Source organism: Scyliorhinus canicula, chromosome 18, assembly GCF_902713615.1.
Source record: "Scyliorhinus canicula chromosome 18, sScyCan1.1, whole genome shotgun sequence".
Classification (NCBI taxonomy): domain Eukaryota; kingdom Metazoa; phylum Chordata; class Chondrichthyes; order Carcharhiniformes; family Scyliorhinidae; genus Scyliorhinus; species Scyliorhinus canicula.
The window spans coordinates 11,444,745-11,463,268 of NC_052163.1; the positions used below are offsets into that span (position 1 = coordinate 11,444,745).

Consider the following 18,524-nt stretch of genomic DNA (forward strand, 5'->3'; position numbering starts at 1 on the left):
GGGTCTAGATTGTCTGTATAACAGGGTCTAGATTGTCTGTATAACAGGGTCTAGATTGTCCGTATAACAGGGTCTAGATTGTCCGTATAACAGGGTCTAGATTGTCCGTATAACAGGGTCTAGGTTGTCTGTATAACAGGGTCTAGATTGTCTGTATAACAGGGTCTAGATTGTCTGTATAACAGGGTCTAGATTGTCCGTATAACAGGGTCTAGATTGTCCGTATAACTGGGTTTAGATTGTCCGTATAACAGGGTCTAGATTGTCCGTATAACAGGGTCTAGATTGTCCGTATAACAGGGTCTAGATTGTCCGTATAACAGGGTCTAGATTGTCCGTATAACAGGGTCTAGATTGTCTGTATAACAGGGTCTAGATTGTCCGTATAACAGGGTCTAGGTTGTCCGTATAACAGGGTCTAGATTGTCTGTATAACAGGGTCTAGATTGTCTGTATAACAGGGTCTAGATTGTCTGTATAACAGGGTCTAGATTGTCTGTATAACAGGGTCTAGGTTGTCCGTATAACAGGGTCTAGATTGTCTGTATAACAGGGTCTAGATTGTCTGTATAACAGGGTCTAGATTGTCTGTATAACAGGGTCTAGATTGTCTGTATAACAGGGTCTAGATTGTCCGTATAACAGGGTCTAGATTGTCTGTATAACAGGGTCTAGATTGTCTGTGTAACAGGGTCTAGATTGTCCGTATAACAGGGTCTAGATTGCCTGTATAACAGGGTCTAGATTGTCTGTATAACAGGGTCTAGGTTGTCTGTATAACAGGGTCTAGATTGTCTGTATAACAGGGTCTAGATTGTCTGTGTAACAGGGTCTAGATTGTCTGTGTAACAGGGTCTAGATTGTCTGTATAACAGGGCCTAGATTGTCTGTATAACAGGATCTAGATTGCCTGTATAACAGGGTCTAGATTGTCTGTATAACAGGGTCTAGATTGTCTGTGTAACAGGGTCTAGATTGTCCGTATAACAGGGTCTAGATTGTCCGTATAACAGGGTCTAGATTGTCCGTATAACAGGGTCTAGATTGTCCGTATAACAGGGTCTAGATTGTCTGTAGAACAGGGTCTAGATTGTCCGTATAACAGGGTCTAGGTTGTCCGTATAACAGGGTCTAGATTGTCTGTATAACAGGGTCTAGATTGTCTGTATAACAGGGTCTAGATTGTCTGTATAACAGGGTCTAGATTGTCTGTATAACAGGGTCTAGATTGTCTGTATAACAGGGTCTAGATTGTCCGTATAACAGGGTCTAGATTGTCCGTATAACAGGGTCTAGATTGTCCGTATAACAGGGTCTAGATTGTCTGTAGAACAGGGTCTAGATTGTCCGTATAACAGGGTCTAGGTTGTCCGTATAACAGGGTCTAGATTGTCCGTATAACAGGGTCTAGATTGTCCGTATAACAGGGTCTAGGTTGTCCGTATAACAGGGTCTAGATTGTCTGTATAACAGGGTCTAGGTTGTCCGTATAACAGGGTCTAGATTGTCTGTATAACAGGGTCTAGATTGTCTGTATAACAGGGTCTAGATTGTCTGTATAACAGGGTCTAGATTGTCTGTATAACAGGGTCTAGATTGTCTGTATAACAGGGTCTAGATTGTCTGTATAACAGGGTCTAGATTGTCTGTATAACAGGGTCTAGATTGTCTGTATAACAGGGTCTAGATTGTCTGTGTAACAGGGTCTAGATTGTCTGTATAACAGGGTCTAGATTGTCCGTATAACAGGGTCTAGATTGTCTGTATAACAGGGCCTAGATTGTCTGTATAACAGGATCTAGATTGCCTGTATAACAGGGTCTAGATTGTCTGTATAACAGGGTCTAGGTTGTCTGTATAACAGGGTCTAGATTGTCTGTGTAACAGGGTCTAGATTGTCCGTATAACAGGGTCTAGATTGTCCGTATAACAGGGTTTAGATTTTAGGGAGTGGCCTTGCTGCTGGGATAGGATGATGTGGAGATGCCGGTGTTGGATTGGGGTGAGCACAGTAAGAAGTCTTACAACACCAGGTTAAAGTCCAACAGGTTTGATTCAAACACGAACTTTCGGAGCTTTTGGACTTTAACCTGGTGTTGTAAGACTTCTTACTGGGATAGAATGACAACATGGTCGGCTAGTAACTGAAATGATGAAAATCACCAATTGAAAGAATCAGGGAGATGAGGGATAGACATGTTATCCTGATTGACGCTGACAACCAGGAAGGAAATATCTCTGGCTACGTGCCATCAGAGTATGTTCAACGGCATTGAAGAATGCATCGCCTGAACTGAACCTACGGGTTTCGATGATCATCATTTCTCTTTAATGTAGAAATGAAAGACCTGAATTGATTCATGGTCTGAGAATACTTCAACCACAAGACCTCGCTCCCTGAAACATCATTTCAGCTCTATCTGATGGCTAATATAAAGGGGTTACTGCTGTTCATTGACAGGATGAAGAATGCTGTTTTTTCCAGCTCACAGCTCCGTTCATTAGCCTGAAAAAGGCCCTTTGGGTATGCTAAGCACTTAGAGCCAGACTTAGAAATGACATCTGGAGCTCTCATGGACTTTAACACACTCTGCTGCTGATGAATGGGAATGGATAGTACTTCAATTGGCGGGAATGGGGAAGGAAGGAGAGGGGAGACGCTGAGAGCTGTTCGTTTGGCTATTCCATCCTTTTCGGATTTCCTTGTGTTACCAATTTGGCTCGGAGACGCCAATAATGTTGCTCTTTTAATGAGTGGAAAACTATCCCACCAGCATCACCAATAATGTTGCCAATTCTGGGGTATCTACTTTAGTCAGATATTAGTCTGACCGTTATTAATGAGGATGTTGCTTTCAGAGTCGCCAGGTACCAAATGATACCACCACAAGGTTCAACCGGATATCGATCAAAGACCCAACAACCAGTCAGTTTGTTCAAGTTCAATAATAGTTTAGTTACACACAAGATTAACTCACACATGCAACATAAACACTACAAACTAAATTATACCTAACGCTACAACAACCTGTACTTAACTTAATTCACCCGGCTTTGGCACAGGAACAAGGCCTTTGTTCGGATCTGGATTGGCTGGGTCTGGAGAAGTAACTTCGGTTCTGCTGGGCTCATCCATCTGGTAGCGATCGTTGGTCTTGAACTTGCTTCTCGCCATGCTGCTGCAGTTGGCTTCAGGTATAGGCTGGGCCGAAGAGTGCCGGTGTGCCAGGGCCAAAAGAGATCGAACACATGGCAGTGTCTCTCCTTATCGTTCGGGGGTTTTCCGCTCTTTTGGGCCGTCCTTAGCTTTGGACCCAATAATTCGGCTTCGATCACTGCCTTTGGTTTGAGCCAATAAAGGGGCGGGTGCCTTGATGGCTGGGCGTGTCCTGAGCGGTCATTGACCTTGGCTGTTTGGGCTTCCTGGGTGAAGGGAGTGGCGCCGATGTGTCTGGATCTGTATCTGATACCTGAGTACAAGTCCTTTGTCCTGGGGAAATGGGCCATTAAAATGCCAATCGGCTAGGGGTTTCGATACTGTCTGGGTCTCTGTTAGCAAATATACATTTAGGCTCTGAGTTTGCCTGAATCCTGTATTGGCCATATTTCCCTTGAGTCTTTGCAAGTGTCCATGTTTCTTTTGTAAGTGGTCATCCCAGGTGGCTACACTTGTGAGCAATGAATAAGCGATTAGACCCCAATCATTCTCTAAATCCCATCGAGATTTCAATCTCTTTGAGGGAGGTGTGGGTGAGGCCTCACACCTGATGTTGCCCATGTTTTCTAAGTGGGTGAAGTTTTGGGTGCTGGGGATTTTGGAGCATTTTTCATTTCCGGTGCTCCCAAGATGGGATACAGCACAGCAGCTGGTATCAGAGTAAAACCCTCTGCCCTCTGCCCCCAACTCTACCTTACCCCAAGGAACCTCCGGCAGCATCCCAGCCAATTTTACATTTCTGGAGAACAGCCTCTTGTGTGAGATCTCTGAGGAGAGGTTGAAATGTTGGCAGCAATTAACAGTAAAATTACAGCACGATTTTGGGAACGGTGCATTCTTTTGTTTGTAACTTATAATTGCAAATAACACATGTCATAAGTCAATTTTGAGATCAAATTAAAAATTCCAATCAGTTTACACAGTCTAGTGGCGCAGTGGGTAGTGTGCCTGTCTCTGAGCCACATGATCCAGGTTCGAGTCCCGCTCGAGGACTTGATGGTCAAGGAAGCTGGGTTACTAGTGGTGTACCACAAGGCTCTGTTTTGGGGCGGCTGCTGTTTGTCATTTTATAAATGACCTGGAGGAGGGCGTAGAAGGATGGGTGAGTAAATTTGCAGATGACACTAAAGTCGGTGGAGTTGTGGACAGTGCGGAAGGATGTTGCAGGTTACAGAGGGACATAGATAAGCTGCAGAGCTGGGCTGACAGATGGCAAATGGAGTTTAATGCAGAAAAGTGTGAGGTGATTCATTTTGGAAGGAATAACAGGAAGACAGAGTACTGGGCTAATGGTAAGATTCTTGGTAGTGTGGACGAGCAGAGAGATCTCGGTGTCCATGTCCATAGATCCCTGAAAGTTGCCACCCAGGTTGAGAGGGTTGTTAAGAAGGTGCACGGTGTGTTAGCTTTTATTGGTAGAGGAATTGAGTTTCGAAGCCATGAGGTCATGTTGCAGTTGTACAAAACTCTGGTGCGGCCGTATTTGGAGTATTACGTGCAGTTCTGGTCGCCACATTATAGGAAGGATGTTGAAGCATTGGAAAGGGTACAGAGGAGATTTACAAGGATGTTGCCTGGTATGGAGGGAAGATCTTATGAGGAAAGACTGAAGGACTTGAGGCTGTTTTCGTTAGAGAGAAGAAGGTTAAGAGGTGACTTAATTGAGGCATAGAAGATGATCAGACGATTAGATAGGGTGGACATTAAGAGCCTTTTTCCTCGGATGGTGATGTCCAGCACGAGGGGACATAGCTTTAAATTGAGGGGAGATAGATATAGGACAGATGTCAGAGGTAGATTATTCACTCAGAGAGTAGTAAGGGCGTGGAATGCCCTGCCTACAACAGTAGTAGACTCGCCAACACTAAACGCATTCAAATGGCCATTGGATAGGCATATGGACGATAAGGGAATAGTGTAGATGGGCTTTAGAGGGGTTTCACAGATCGGCGCAACATCGAGGGCCGAAGGGCCTGTACTGCGCTGTAATGTTCTATGTTCTATAATGCGGCCAAACCAGTTGAGCATCAACAAATTCTCCGACCTGCTGCCGCCATGGGGGATACAGGACAGAATCGTCTCCAGTACCTGGGTGGGAGAGGGGTAGGTATTGGATATTTACCAGGAGCTTTCAGAGGCAGAGGAAACTCCGGTGGAGGAGCTTAAGGGCAAGTGGGAGGACAAGCTAGGAGGAGAGATAGAGGCGAGTCTGTGGGTGGATACCCTAAGCAGGGTTAATACATCCTCATCGTGTGCCAGGCTTAGCCTGATACAGTTCAAAGTAGCCCACCGGGCACACATGACGGTGGCCTGGATGAGCACGTTTTTTGGGGTAGAGGACAGGTGTGCGGGAAGTCCAGCAAATCATGTCCACGTGTTTTGGGCATGCCCGGAGCTTAGAAGGTTTTGGCAGGGTTTAGCTAAGGCAATGTCCACGGTGCTAAAAACACGGGTGGTGCCGAGTCTGGAGGTGGCGATCTTTGGAGTGTCGGAAGATCCGGGGGTTCAGGGGGCGAAAGAGGCCAATGTCTTGGCCTTTGCCTCCCTGGGAGGCCGGAGATGGATCTGGTTAATGTGGAGGGACTCAAAGCCCCCGAGTGTAGAGGCCTGGGTTAGTGACATGGCTGGGTTTCTCAGTCTCATGAAAATAAAGTTCGCCTTAAGAGGGTCAATGGTCAGGTCCACCCGGAGGTGGCAACCGTTCATCGACTTTCTCGGGGAAAATTAAAATGTCAGCAGATACAGAATTCCAAAGGGGGGGGGGGGGGGGGGAGAGGGCCGGACTGTTGTCTTATGGTTGGGCTGTGTGAAGATTGGGATGGGGTGGGGGGGGGGGGAATGTTTATTGTACAATGTTTATGTCATTGTTATTTTTATTGTCATTATTATAAAAACTTGCAAATACCTTAATAAAAATTTCTGGAAAAAAAGATTCTCCCACCTCACCAGCAGTGGTAGCCGGGGCGAACTGGCGGCAGTTACACATGGTCCAAACATCAGTGTTTGGTGGTGTTTATTTTTGTTTACGTTCCGAAGGCTTTGTGATTTGATGGTGACTCTACTCCCTCCCCTCCAGGTTTGCTGTGGCTCTGTAGCTGAACTCATAGCCCCTCTCATTACCCATGGGTGCAATCTGGAGTTTCCATGGTATTTAATAATTAAACCCTTCAGACTTGGCAATGTAAAATAATACATTTATGTTTGACAAGGGTTGGTGTGAGCTGGTAATTGACTGCGCTCCTCTTGGGATTTCAAGTCCACTGACGTACAAGAGACATTTCAAGAGGCTGTTGCTCAGTTCAAGTTGTTCCTCTTCTGTTGTGACAGAGGCTCATTAATGCCCCACTGAAGGTTTAGGCCTTTCCTCCGAGAAGGCCCTCTCCTTACCAACCGAATTGGGTACCGCTTATCGGGGCAATCCCACCCTTACGGACTTGGTTCATAAACCGTGCCCCCCACCCCCCTCCCCCGACAAAAGTTTTCTGACTAACTTGAAGAACAACATTTTTTTATTTTTCTATTTCTGGTGTTTAATTAAGGATGTCCAATGATTGTGCCACTGAATGGGAATGCTTACTGACAGCGAGAGTGTGTGAGGGGTCTGGGCTAATCCTCAGGGCAGGATTCTCCGTTAGCCGTCGGTAAAATCGGGAAAGGCGATTGGCGCTGAATCAGTTTGGGGGCCGAAATCTTGGCATGCGGGGGTTTGATGCCAAATCGCAATGCTCCAGCACCTCGACAGCAGCGTCAATGCGTTCCGGAACGCACGGACAATAGATACTGTTTACAGATCATTAGCAGGCCCGGCCCTGTATTCTCCGGGGCCTCCGTGATTCTCTGTCTCCGATGGGCTGAGTTCCCGGCGACGCGGTCAACTTGTGCTTTTAAAAATCGGGAAACCGGAGTGGTGGCTGCTGAGGATTGGAGAGGGGGGGTATGGAAAGTGTCCAATATCGCCATAGTGTGCTGATAGCTGTACCGCTGGCCAGGGGGGCTGCAGCCAGGGCCGGGGGGAGTAGTGGGGGGTGGCCTGGAGGTGGGCTGTCTGGTCAGGGTGGACGGGCACGGAACAACATTGCCGCAGCCGGCAATGCAGCCATGCAGCTGCGCACACCGCTAACAACCCACTTTGAACCTAGTGCCACGGGTAAGATAGGTGTCTGGCCCCAGTGCGCTCCAACACAACCAGTGCCACCTTGTTGGCTGGGATGGTGTGTGTGGGGGGGGGGGAGTGTAATGTGTATGTGAGGCTGCAGCTTGTCTGCCTCCCGAGTGTCGATCACGGACCCAGCGAATGACGCACCGTTTTTCATTGGAATCGGTTGTGTTGCACGCGGTACCCGGTGCCAGCCTCCAACGGTAGCAGAATCAGTCCAGGTTGTGTTGCACGTGGTACCGGTGCCAGCCTCCAACGGTAGCAGAATCAGTCCAGGTTGTGTTGCACGTGGTACCGGTGCCAGCCTCCAACGGTAGCAGAATCAGTCCAGGTTGTGTTGCACCTGGTACCGGTGCCAGCCTCCAACAGTAGCAGAATGTCCAGCTGCAGAGCCGGGTTTTCTGTCGTGAAAGTCCACAGATTCTGCGTTGGCGTCAACACTTAGTCCCAGAAACGGAGAATCGCACCCTAATTATCTAGCTCTCTAATACTTCTGTGTGCACCACCATCCCCAAGCCAGATTGGTATCCCCAGCACTCGCAAAAGAGGTTAAAATATTCAGCGCATTGTTGGGGGCAGGTGCCTGTGTCTGAACCAATGTCATCCCACTAATTGAGAAAGGAGGGAGAGAGAAAACAGGGAATTACAGGCCACCCGGCATTGCCACCTGGAACGCCGGCAGTGCCAGGCACCCCAAATGCTGCCCATGCACACTGGCATTGCCAGCTTAGCACCTTGGCAGTGCCACCTGGGCCCCCTGGCAGTGTCACCCAGCCTGGCACTGTTAGGCTGCCCAGGTCACAATGCTACCCTGGCAGGGGACCTGTCACAGCGCCAGGCTGGCAATGCCAAGGTGCCCAGGTGGCATTTTGGCCATGCCGGGGATCGGGCCCGGAGGTACCCTGCCCTTATTAGGTGGGGTGCGGGGGGGGCGCTCGATGACCCCCTTAAAGGTGGGCTGGGGCGTTGGAGGGATCCGTGGATCACGCTGTGCGGTCTTGAGATTGGGCCACCATTTAAAAATGGCAGCCGATCTCTCCCTGTACTGGCGAGCAGGGCCCCTCAGTGCCAGGAAATGAGACGTTCCCTGCTGAGACCCCGAAATAAAACAGTGTCCCGTTAGATAGTGGGGTCTTTCTCGGTGCTTCGAGCGCCGGGAGACACCCAGGGAACTGCGCTCGTCACACGTCTCTATTTCATTTCTGTTAAATGTGCCTAAAAGGGGGTGGTTACCCGTGTGGATATTACCAATAAGCCAGCGGGAAACAACCTGACAAACTCTCCCAAAATGAAACTTAAAGATTGTTTGGTTGAATTCCGCCCCTAAGGGGGTTTAAACCCGGCTGATGTGAATGGGCAGGTGCTGCTTCCTCTACCTGAGCCAGCAGCTGTATTGCTCACTATTGCTCAGGCGAGTTTTAAAGCAGTGATTATTTTCAGTGCCTCTGCCTGGGCTACTCTCTAGCTTCCAGATTGGGGTCTCTCTTATGGGGAATCTCTGGTGGGGGTCTCGCTAATTACAGGGTCTCTGGTGGGGGTCTCGCTAATTACTGGGTCTCTGGTGGGGGTCTCGCTAATTACTGGGTCTCTGGTGGGGGTCTCGCAAATTACTGGGTCTCTGGTGGGGGTCTTGCTAATTACAGGGTCTCTGGTGGGGGTCTCGCTAATTACAGGGTCTCTGGTGGGGGTCTCGCTTATTACAGGGTCTCTGGTGGGGGTCTCTCTAATTAGGAGTCTCTGGTGGGGGTCTCGCTAGTTACAGGGTCTCTGGTGGGGGTCTCGCTAATTACTGGGTCTCTGGTGGGGGTCTCGCTAATTACTGGGTCTCTGGTGGGGGTCTCGCTAATTACAGGGTCTCTGGTGGGGGTCTCGCTAATTACAGGGTCTCTGGTGAGGGTCTCTCTAATTAGGAGTCTCTGGTGGGGGTCTCGCTAGTTACAGGGTCTCTGGTGGGGGTCTCGCTAATTACTGGGTCTCTGGTGGGGGTCTCGCTAATTACTGGGTCTCTGGTGGGGGTCTCGCTAATTACAGGGTCTCTGGTGGGTGTCTCTCTAATTAGGAGTCTCTGGTGGGGGTCTCGCTAGTTACAGGGTCTCTGGTGGGGGTCTCGCTAATTACTGGGTCTCTGGTGGGGGTCTCGCTAATTACTGGGTCTCTGGTGGGGGTCTCGCTAATTACAGGGTCTCTGGTGGGGGTCTCGCTAATTACAGGGTCTCTGGTGGGGGTCTCGCTAGTTACAGGGTCTCTGGTGGGGGTCTCGCTAATTACAGAGTCTCTGGTGGGGTCTCTCTAATTAGGAGTCTCTGGTGGGGGTCTCGCTAATTACTGGGTCTCTGGTGGGGGTCTCGCTAGTTACAGGGTCTCTGGTGGGGGTCTCGCTAATTACAGGGTCTCTGGTGGGGGTCTCGCTAGTTACAGGGTCTCTGGTGGGGGTCTCGCTAATTACAGAGTCTCTGGTGGGGTCTCTCTAATTAGGAGTCTCTGGTGGGGGTCTCGCTAATTACTGGGTCTCTGGTGGGGGTCTCGCTAGTTACAGGGTCTCTGGTGGGGGTCTCGCTAATTACTGGGTCTCTGGTGGGGGTCTCGCTAATTACTGGGTCTCTGGTGGGGGTGTCGCTAATTACTGGGTCTCTGGTGGGGGTCTCGCCAATCAGGTGGGCCCCTGATGAAGGGTCTCTGTAATTAGAGGGTGTGGGTTCGGTGGGGGGGGGGGGGGGCTTGGGACACCCTTGTACAGTGGCGGGGACTCAGAAAATCCCGAGGGTGGGGGAGGGTGCTGATTTTCGTCACGGGGTAAAGGGGGGCCCAGCCACCAGATCTCTCTATTGGGTCACCCGCTGAAAGTGGCACAGGGAACCCCTTGTAATCCTTGCCATATATAGATTTGCTTGGCAGAGGATTGGGAGTGGCTTCCTGATTTGTGCTCCAAGCGTGAGTGCAAATCAGGTGTGACTCAGCTCCGGGGAAGGAACATGGGGCGGGATTCTCCATTCCGCCGCACCAGTTTTCTGGTGTGGCGCGTTCCCGCCGGCAGTGGGATTCTCCGTCCCGGCCAATGGGGTTTCCCGTTGTGGGCACCCCTACGCCGTCGGGAAATCCGCGGGCATGAGAGCGCTGCCGGCGAAATGGAGGATCCCGCCGACGGAGAATCCAGCCCATGGTTTCCCAAATGAAGAATGATCAACGGCAGGACCCTGGGAAGCACCTGGCATCAGAGGAACCTTTGTGTGCCGGTATAGACTGAAGCAACGGGCTGCAGGGCCGGCTCAAGGCACCGGCAACTCGGGCAGTCGCCCGGGGCGCCATGTGCTCGGGGGCGCCAGAGACTCGGGTCCCTCGCATGCGCAGTTGGGCCGGTGCCAACCAGCGCATGCGCGGTGGCCGCCCGCCCCCGGCTCGGTCCGCCCCCCCGCTCAGTCCCCCCCGCCCCCCCTCGGGTCAGCCCCCCCGCACCGGCCTCGGGTCCGCCCCCCGCGTCCGCCCCCTCTCGGGTCCGCCCCCAGCCCCGGGTCCGCCCCCCCTTCGGGTCCGCCCCCCCGCACCGGCCTCGGGTCTGCCCCCCCTGCGGGTCCGCCCCCCCGCGTGACCGCCCCCCCTCTCGGGTCCGCCCCCCAGCCCCGCCCTCGGGTCCGCCCCCCCTTTCGGGCCCGCCCCCCCCTCGGGTCCGCCCCCCCCTCGGGTCCGCCCCTCCTCGGCCTCGCCCCCCCCCGCCCCTCCTCGGCCCCCCCTCAAGGGCGCCGAAGTTCAGCTTGGCCGGGGCGCCAGCAACCCTAGAGCCGGCGCTGACGGGCTGGCAAACCAAAATCCAAAATTCAGCATTAGATATCAACTTAAACACGCAGAGCACAGTTGTAACCGTAAGCCATTAGACCCATTGTGATGAACGGTATTGATAACTGCCGTAAACGGTACCTGACCTTTAATACCTTGCCCCTTTAAGAGGCTTGGAACCCTGGGGGACTCCGCCTCTGGTTACGCCCCCAGGAAGCGGTATATAGGATAAGGCTCCATGTGGTGAGCACACTTCTCTCGGATGCTGTTCAGTTCTCTGTAGATTAAAGCCTTTTGATTACCGACCTCGCTCTCGCATCGTAATTGAGGGTGCCCCACCCATGTATCACTGTAAGAATTAGACTCTATATAGGAATGTGATCTCATTTTTAATACTTGGATAATATGGCAAAACCTAAATTATTACAAATACTGTTTCAGTTCTAAACATGCTGAATGACACATAGCCTATAATGGTCCTTGAATGTCTCTGCCAGAGTGTCGATTGAATTAAAATGTAATGAGCCAATTACAGTGGTTGCCATTAGTGAACAGGGGACTGGAAGCAGACTGTACAGTGTATACTTTCTATTCACTCAGGTACAATTGATATCCATTCCATTTATGAATATAAAAGAGCATTTGTGTTCTCAACAAATGGCCTGAATTTTATGCATGTTATCTGTCCTGGTCCACTCACGTCAACGCTATCACCAAGAAAGCACAACAGCGCCTAAACTTCCTCAGGAAACTAAGGAAATTCGGCATGTCCACATTAACCCTTACCAACTTTTACAGATGCACTATAGAAAGCATCCTATCGGGCTGCATCACAGCCTGGTATGGCAACTGCTCGGCCCAGGACCGCAAGGAACTTCAGAGAGTCGTGAATACCGCCCAGTCCATCACACGAACCTGCCTCCCATCCATGAACTCCATCTACACCTCCCGCTGCCTGGGGAAAGCTGGCTGCATAATCAAAGACCCCTCCCACCCGGCTTACTCACTCTTCCAACTTCTTCCATCGGGCAGGAGATACAGAAGTCTGAGAACACGCACAAACAGACTCAAAAACAGCTTCTTCCCCACTGTCACCAGACTCCTAAATGACCCTCTTATTGACTGATCTCATTAACACTACACCCTGTATGCTTCATCCGATGCCAATGCTTATGTAGTTACATTGTGTATCTTGTGTTGCCCTATTATGTATTTTCTTGTATTTTCTTGAATTTTGTTTAATTCCCTTTTCTACCCATGTACTGAATGATCTGTTGAGCTGCTTGCAGAAAAATACTTTTCACTGTACCTCGGTACACGTGACAATAAACAAATCCAATCCAATTTACTTATTCTTTGGTTTTGTTACGACGGGTCCCCAGGCAAGATTCCCAAATTGTTATGCCCCAGGTGAAGAGAGGTGAACTGGCTCCCCTCCTTTAACCAACCCTCTCAGTCGATCACAAGGTTAATTTGAAAAAGATCCGTCCCATTGTGGATACCTTTTCCCAGTCCAAATTTAAAAGGGGCCAATTTAGGCTTTCTTAAACTAAAGAAGGAGTGAGTTTATTAATTACTAAAAATGTGAGAAGAATAATAAAAACCCATGCACGAGATTAGAAACGGGAAGTGAGTTCAAACGTAAAATTTAGAAGATATTTGAATCAATCTTTGGCTTGTCCATGAGGAGTAGATGGTGAAACGTTGCGGCCATTAAGCTGGGGGATTCCAGTAACACCGACTTCGGCAGTTGAGCAGCTGGTTTGGAAATTCTTTGTTCTGCAGGCCAGCTGAAAGGATTTCTCCAGTTTCCTTTGCAACTGTGGCTTTGCTGACGTGACCTGCTTCCTGCAATCAGAGAGAGGGAGAGACTTTACCTGCCATTGCAGGGGGGACTAGGATGCTCTTCAGCTGTGACTAACACAACACACACTGGCACCATTGAGTTAGAACACCAGGCCAGCAAAGACCAGAGTTGCAGTTCGTTCTTAACCCCTTTTCTTCTGTATTCCTGGAAGGAGGAAACCACAAACATGTCTGGAATATAACTGACAGGAGATAAATCCTGCTGAGATGGTAATCGGCTTCCATTATTTCCACAGGAGATTACAATTCAGTTTTTGCATTGCCTCCATTGGCTTGAAATGTCTCTGCCTGGAAAAGGGTGCAATATTCCATTGTCTGGCTTGGGACTGAGTATCATCCAAAGATGAATTCCAGAAAAATGGTTACTTTGCAGCCACAGCCAGATTTTGCAAGTATATCCTTTGTTTTAATAAACATGCCTGTCTTATTTAAAAGTTCAATATGTCCGTAGGTGATTCGGGGCCGGATTGCATCATCGAGGCAGGTTGTAGGATTCCGTGACAGCTACCTGAGTTTGCTCATGGTCTCTGTCCCTGGCCTACAATGATTGACCTTCAACCCTTCAGACTGAGCAATCCTTCACTTTGAGCAAGACAGGAAGCCGTTTGGCATTGCTGACCGACAGGAAGCCATTTGGCATTGCTGACCGACAGGAAGCCGTTTGGCATTGCTGACCGACAGGAAGCCGTTTGGCATTGCTGACCGACAGGAAGCCGTTTGGCATTGCTGACCGACAGGAAGCCGTTTGGCATTGCTGACCGACAGGAAGCCGTTTGGCATTGCTGACCGACAGGAAGCCGTTTGGCATTGCTGACCGACAGGAAGCCGTTTGGCATTGCTGACCGACAGGAAGCCGGTTGGCATTGCTGACCGACAGGAAGCCGTTTGGCATTGCTGACCGACAGGAAGCCGTTTGGCATTGCTGACCGACAGGAAGCCGTTTGGCATTGCTGACCGACAGGAAGCCGTTTGGCATTGCTGACCGACAGGAAGCCGTTTGGCATTGCTGACCGACAGGAAGCCGGTTGGCATTGCTGACCGACAGGAAGCCGTTTGGCATTGCTGACCGACAGGAAGCCGTTTGGCATTGCTGACCGACAGGAAGCCGTTTGGCATTGCTGACCGACAGGAAGCCGTTTGGCATTGCTGACCGACAGGAAGCCGTTTGGCATTGCTGACCGACAGGAAGCCGTTTGGCATTGCTGACCGACAGGAAGCCGGTTGGCATTGCTGACCGACAGGAAGCCGTTTGGCATTGCTGACCACCCATTACTGAGACCTGGATGGGGATATTGACAAGAGTGACCAGCTGATTGACAGGTTGTAAAGGTTCCCTGTCAGAGGAAGCCCAAAGTACAGAGAATTACAAAGAGTTATCTTTCATGGGATGTGGGCGTCGCTGGCTGGGCCAGCATTTGTTGCCCATCCCTAATTGCCCTTGAACTGAGTGGCTTGCTCGTCCATTTCAGAGGGAAGCTTAGAGCCAACCACATTCTCGAGTCACATGTAGGCCAGACCAGGTAAGGATTGCCGATTTCCTTCCCAGGTGGCTTTTTACCCATGTTGGTAGGTTCATGGTCACCATTACTGAGACTAACTCTGTATTCCAGAGTTTATTAATTTATTTGAAATTCCACCCACTGCCATGGTGGGATTCGAACCGGTGTCCGCTGAGCATTATCCTGGGACAATGACAGAACCACCGTCTCCCCCTCCCTTAACGTTTATGTTTCGCAAGAGCTTCCTCCCCTTTCAGCTTTCGGTTTCAATCCTTTCTGCTTCATCTAGATTGTCTAAAGGACAAATCATTCTATAATGTGACAGGGTGTACAATGATAGTTATTGTCAGAACCAGAAACATAGAAACATAGAAAATACAGGAGCAGGCGGAGGCCATTTGGCCCTTTGAGCCTGTTCCACCATTCATTATGATCATGGCTCATCATCCAACTCAATAATCTAATCCCGCTTTCTCCCCATATCCTTTGATCTCCTTCAGCCCAAGTGCTATATCTAACTGCTTCTTGAAATCAAATGTTTTGACCTCAACTACTTCCTGTCTTCACAAATTCCACAGGCTCACCACTCATCATACTGGGCCGGATCTCGAATAACGACGAGTCAGAATACAGGAGGGAGATAGAGAACCTAGTGGAGTGATGCAGCAACAACAGTCCCTCCCTCAATGCCAGCAAACCTAAAGAGCTGGTCATTGACTTCAGGAAGCAAAGTACTGTACACACCCCTGTCAGCATCAACGGGGCCGAGGTGGAGATGGTTAGCAGTTTCAAATTCCTAGGGGGCACATCTCCAAATATCTGTCCTGGCCCACTCACGTCGACGCTACCACCAAGAAAGCACAATAGTGCCTATACTTCCTCAGGAAACTAAGGAAATTCGGCATGTCCACATTAACCCTTACCAACTTTTACAGATGCACCATAGAAAGCATCCTATCGGACTGCGTCACAGCCTGGTATGGCAACTGCTCGGCCCAGGACAGCAAGGAACTTCAGAGAGTCGTGAACACTGCCTAGTCCATCACACAAACCTGCCTCCCATCCATTGACTCCATCTGCACCTCCCGCTGCCTGGGGAAAGCGGGAAGCATAATCAAAGACCCCTCCCACCCGGCTTACTCACTCTTCCAACTTCTTCCATTGGGCAGGAGATACAGAAGTCTGCGAACACGCATGAACAGACTCAAAAACGTCTTCTTCCCCGCTGTTACCAGACTCCTAAACGACCCTCTTATGGACTGACCTCATTAACACTATACCCTGTATGCTTCATCCGATGCGATGCCGGTGTTATGTAGTTACACTGTGTACCTTGTGTTGCCCTATTATGTATTTTCTTTTATTTCCTTTTCTTTTCATGTACTGAATGATCTGTTGAGCTGCTCGCAGAAAAATACTTTTCACTGTACCTCGGTTCATGTGACAATAAACAAAATCCAAATCTCTGGGTGAAGAAATTCCTCCTCATCTCAGTCCTAACTGGTCTATCTCACAACCTCAGACCCGCTATTGGGAACATCCTTCCTGCATCTAGCCCTGTCTAGCCCTGTTAGAAGTTTCTATGAGATTCCCCCTTCATTCCTCTGAACTCCAATGAATACAATCCTAACCGACTCACTCTCTCCTCAAACATCAGTCCCGCCATCCCAGTAATCAGTCGGGTAAACCTTGGCTGAATTTCCTCGAGAGCAAGAACATCCTTCCTCAGATAAGGAGACCAAAACTGCCCACAATACTCCCAAGCGTGGCCTCACCAAGGCCCTGTATAATTGCAATAAGGAACATCACTATATAGCAGGCAGGATACTCTTCATAGACTGAGGTTGGGACTTTGCTGTTGGCTCAGAGGAAGGGAGGCAAGCGTCGGACACACACAATATTCAACTTACAGTTCCCTCTGAGTGTAGTGAGTGGGGATGATTTAACGCGGTGAAGATGAAGGATTGGTGATGACAGTCAGGATGCTCTGTGGTTTGGAGGGGAACCTGGAGGCGGTGATGTCCCCATTATAAATGCTGCTCTCATTCCGCTCGGTGTCAGGAGTCAGGGCGAAGCGAGGTGCTGTCAAAGTAACCTTGGTTGAGTTACCGAGGAAATGGTTACATTTCAGCGCGGGTGTCACCGACTGCTAATGTCAAGAGATGGTTGCCAGCAAACGATTGACGAGGCATCGAAAGAAGACCAGCAGCAAAGGAAACACACAGCAAAATGGGGAAATAAGAATCTGAATTGCCTTTTCCTTCTGGGTGGGGACAAGGTGTCACTGGACGTGACCAAAGTAAAGGATGTTCCGTGCTGCCCCCTTCTCTCCTGAACTTGGTCCAGATTGACAAACAGGAGAGGAGATAGCGGGGTCGTTCACGCAGCAAGAGGCAGCACAGATAGCGGAAACCGGCTGGCATCCCAGCTTGACACAAACTAAAATTCAATCGATGGTTTCCAACCTTTACTCAGGTTCCGGTTAGCGGCCTCAGCATGGACCTGGCTTTTTGTTTCTTTTGTCGATGAAGGTAGTGAACAAAACTGTGTAATTGGGATCCCATTATGTTATTTTCAATGATCTTTCCATGATGTGGAAGGACAAAGCTCTCTCCTCTGGGCTTGGATTGCAATTAGTAACACAACAACTCTGTGATGGTTGGAGGTCAAAATACCAGTGATTCATGCAATTTACCCTCAATAAAGCCCACTTCTAATTTGCACATCCCTGCAGATGTCTCAAATGACAAACGGCACATCCTGTCATTGTGGAAGCTTGTCACGGAGGCGATGAGCTCTATGTGGGCTCTGTACATTCAGAATCGTCTGACACAATGACAACAGCTCCGTTTTATTCTGGTTATGGTAACTGGGCCATTCAAGGGACCGGACGGAATTTTATGAGTCTGCCTTAGAATCATAGGATCCCCACAGTGTGGAAAGAGGCCATTCAGCCCATCGAGTCTGACCAGCTCTTTGAAAGAGCACCCCACCTGGCCCCACTCCCGTGCCCTATCCCCATAACCCCACTTAACGTTCAGACACTAAAGGGCAATTCAGCATGACCAATTTAGCATGGCCAACCAGCCTTCCATGTATCTGTTGCTCTTGTCCTGGATGGTAGAGGCTGTGTGTTTGGCAGGTGTTGTCGAAGGAGCTCAGGTGAGTTCCCACAGTGCATCTTGTAGATGGTACACACTGACTTGAAGGTCCCAACACAAGGACTTTGTGGAAATTTCCCAGGATGTTTGAACTTCTGATGGGCAATTGCCAGCTCCCAGAACCCTCCAGAGAGTCACCAACTTGAAGTTAGATTCACAGACTTTGGACCGTTTAGATCAGTGTCTGGATAGTTATCCAGGAAATGTTAAACAAATCTAATTCCCAGATAACTCTAAAATTAACCCCCAATCACTAACCCTGACTCCCCTGAATGGCCTTTCAACCTTGCCTGGACATCACCTGACCCACCCTCACCACCCAACTATCCCCGCGCCCATGACTACTCCCCTTGACACCCCCCCCCCCTTTGTAGTTTGTGTTTTCCAGTTCCCTTGGTTTTCCCCAACATAACCCCCCCCCCCCATTGCGTTTTGCTTCCATGAACACAGTCTGTTATCTTACCTTCTGCCACCATTACCACTCTTCATTCCTAATGGCACCATTATTACTCCCTATCGTCTTATGCCCATGACAAATCTATCAATATCTCCTTTTCCCCGACCTATCCCTGTTCTTCTATCCTGCTCCAGCTCTTCCGCCCCCTTTCCAACTATAAAATTCCTGATATTTCTTCGTGATTGTAGCAGGGTCATTCTGACTGAAATGTCAGCTCTGTGTCTCTTCAGACCCACTGGCGTATCCAGTATTTTCTGTCTTTATTTCGGATTTTATTTTTTTCAAAAAACCTTAAAATACGGACAGTTGTCAGTTGGCATCACCCGGACAAGACTTCCTGCGATGGGATTAGTCTCGGACTTTGGAATTCCAGACTTGGATCAGGAAGGTATTTAAC

At 49.5% G+C, this 18,524-nt stretch overlaps 1 protein-coding gene across 1 annotated transcript in view; it reads right to left on the reverse strand.

Moving 5' to 3' along the window:
* Window positions 1-12,959: 12,959 nt before the first annotated feature.
* LOC119953487 (glucagon receptor-like) overlaps window positions 12,960-18,524 on the reverse strand; it is a 150,720-nt gene continuing 145,155 nt past the window's right edge. The window contains exon 15 of the transcript XR_005458033.1: window positions 12,960-12,992. The gene's annotated coding sequence lies outside the window, so the exon portion shown is untranslated. The remainder of the gene's footprint in view (window positions 12,993-18,524) is intronic.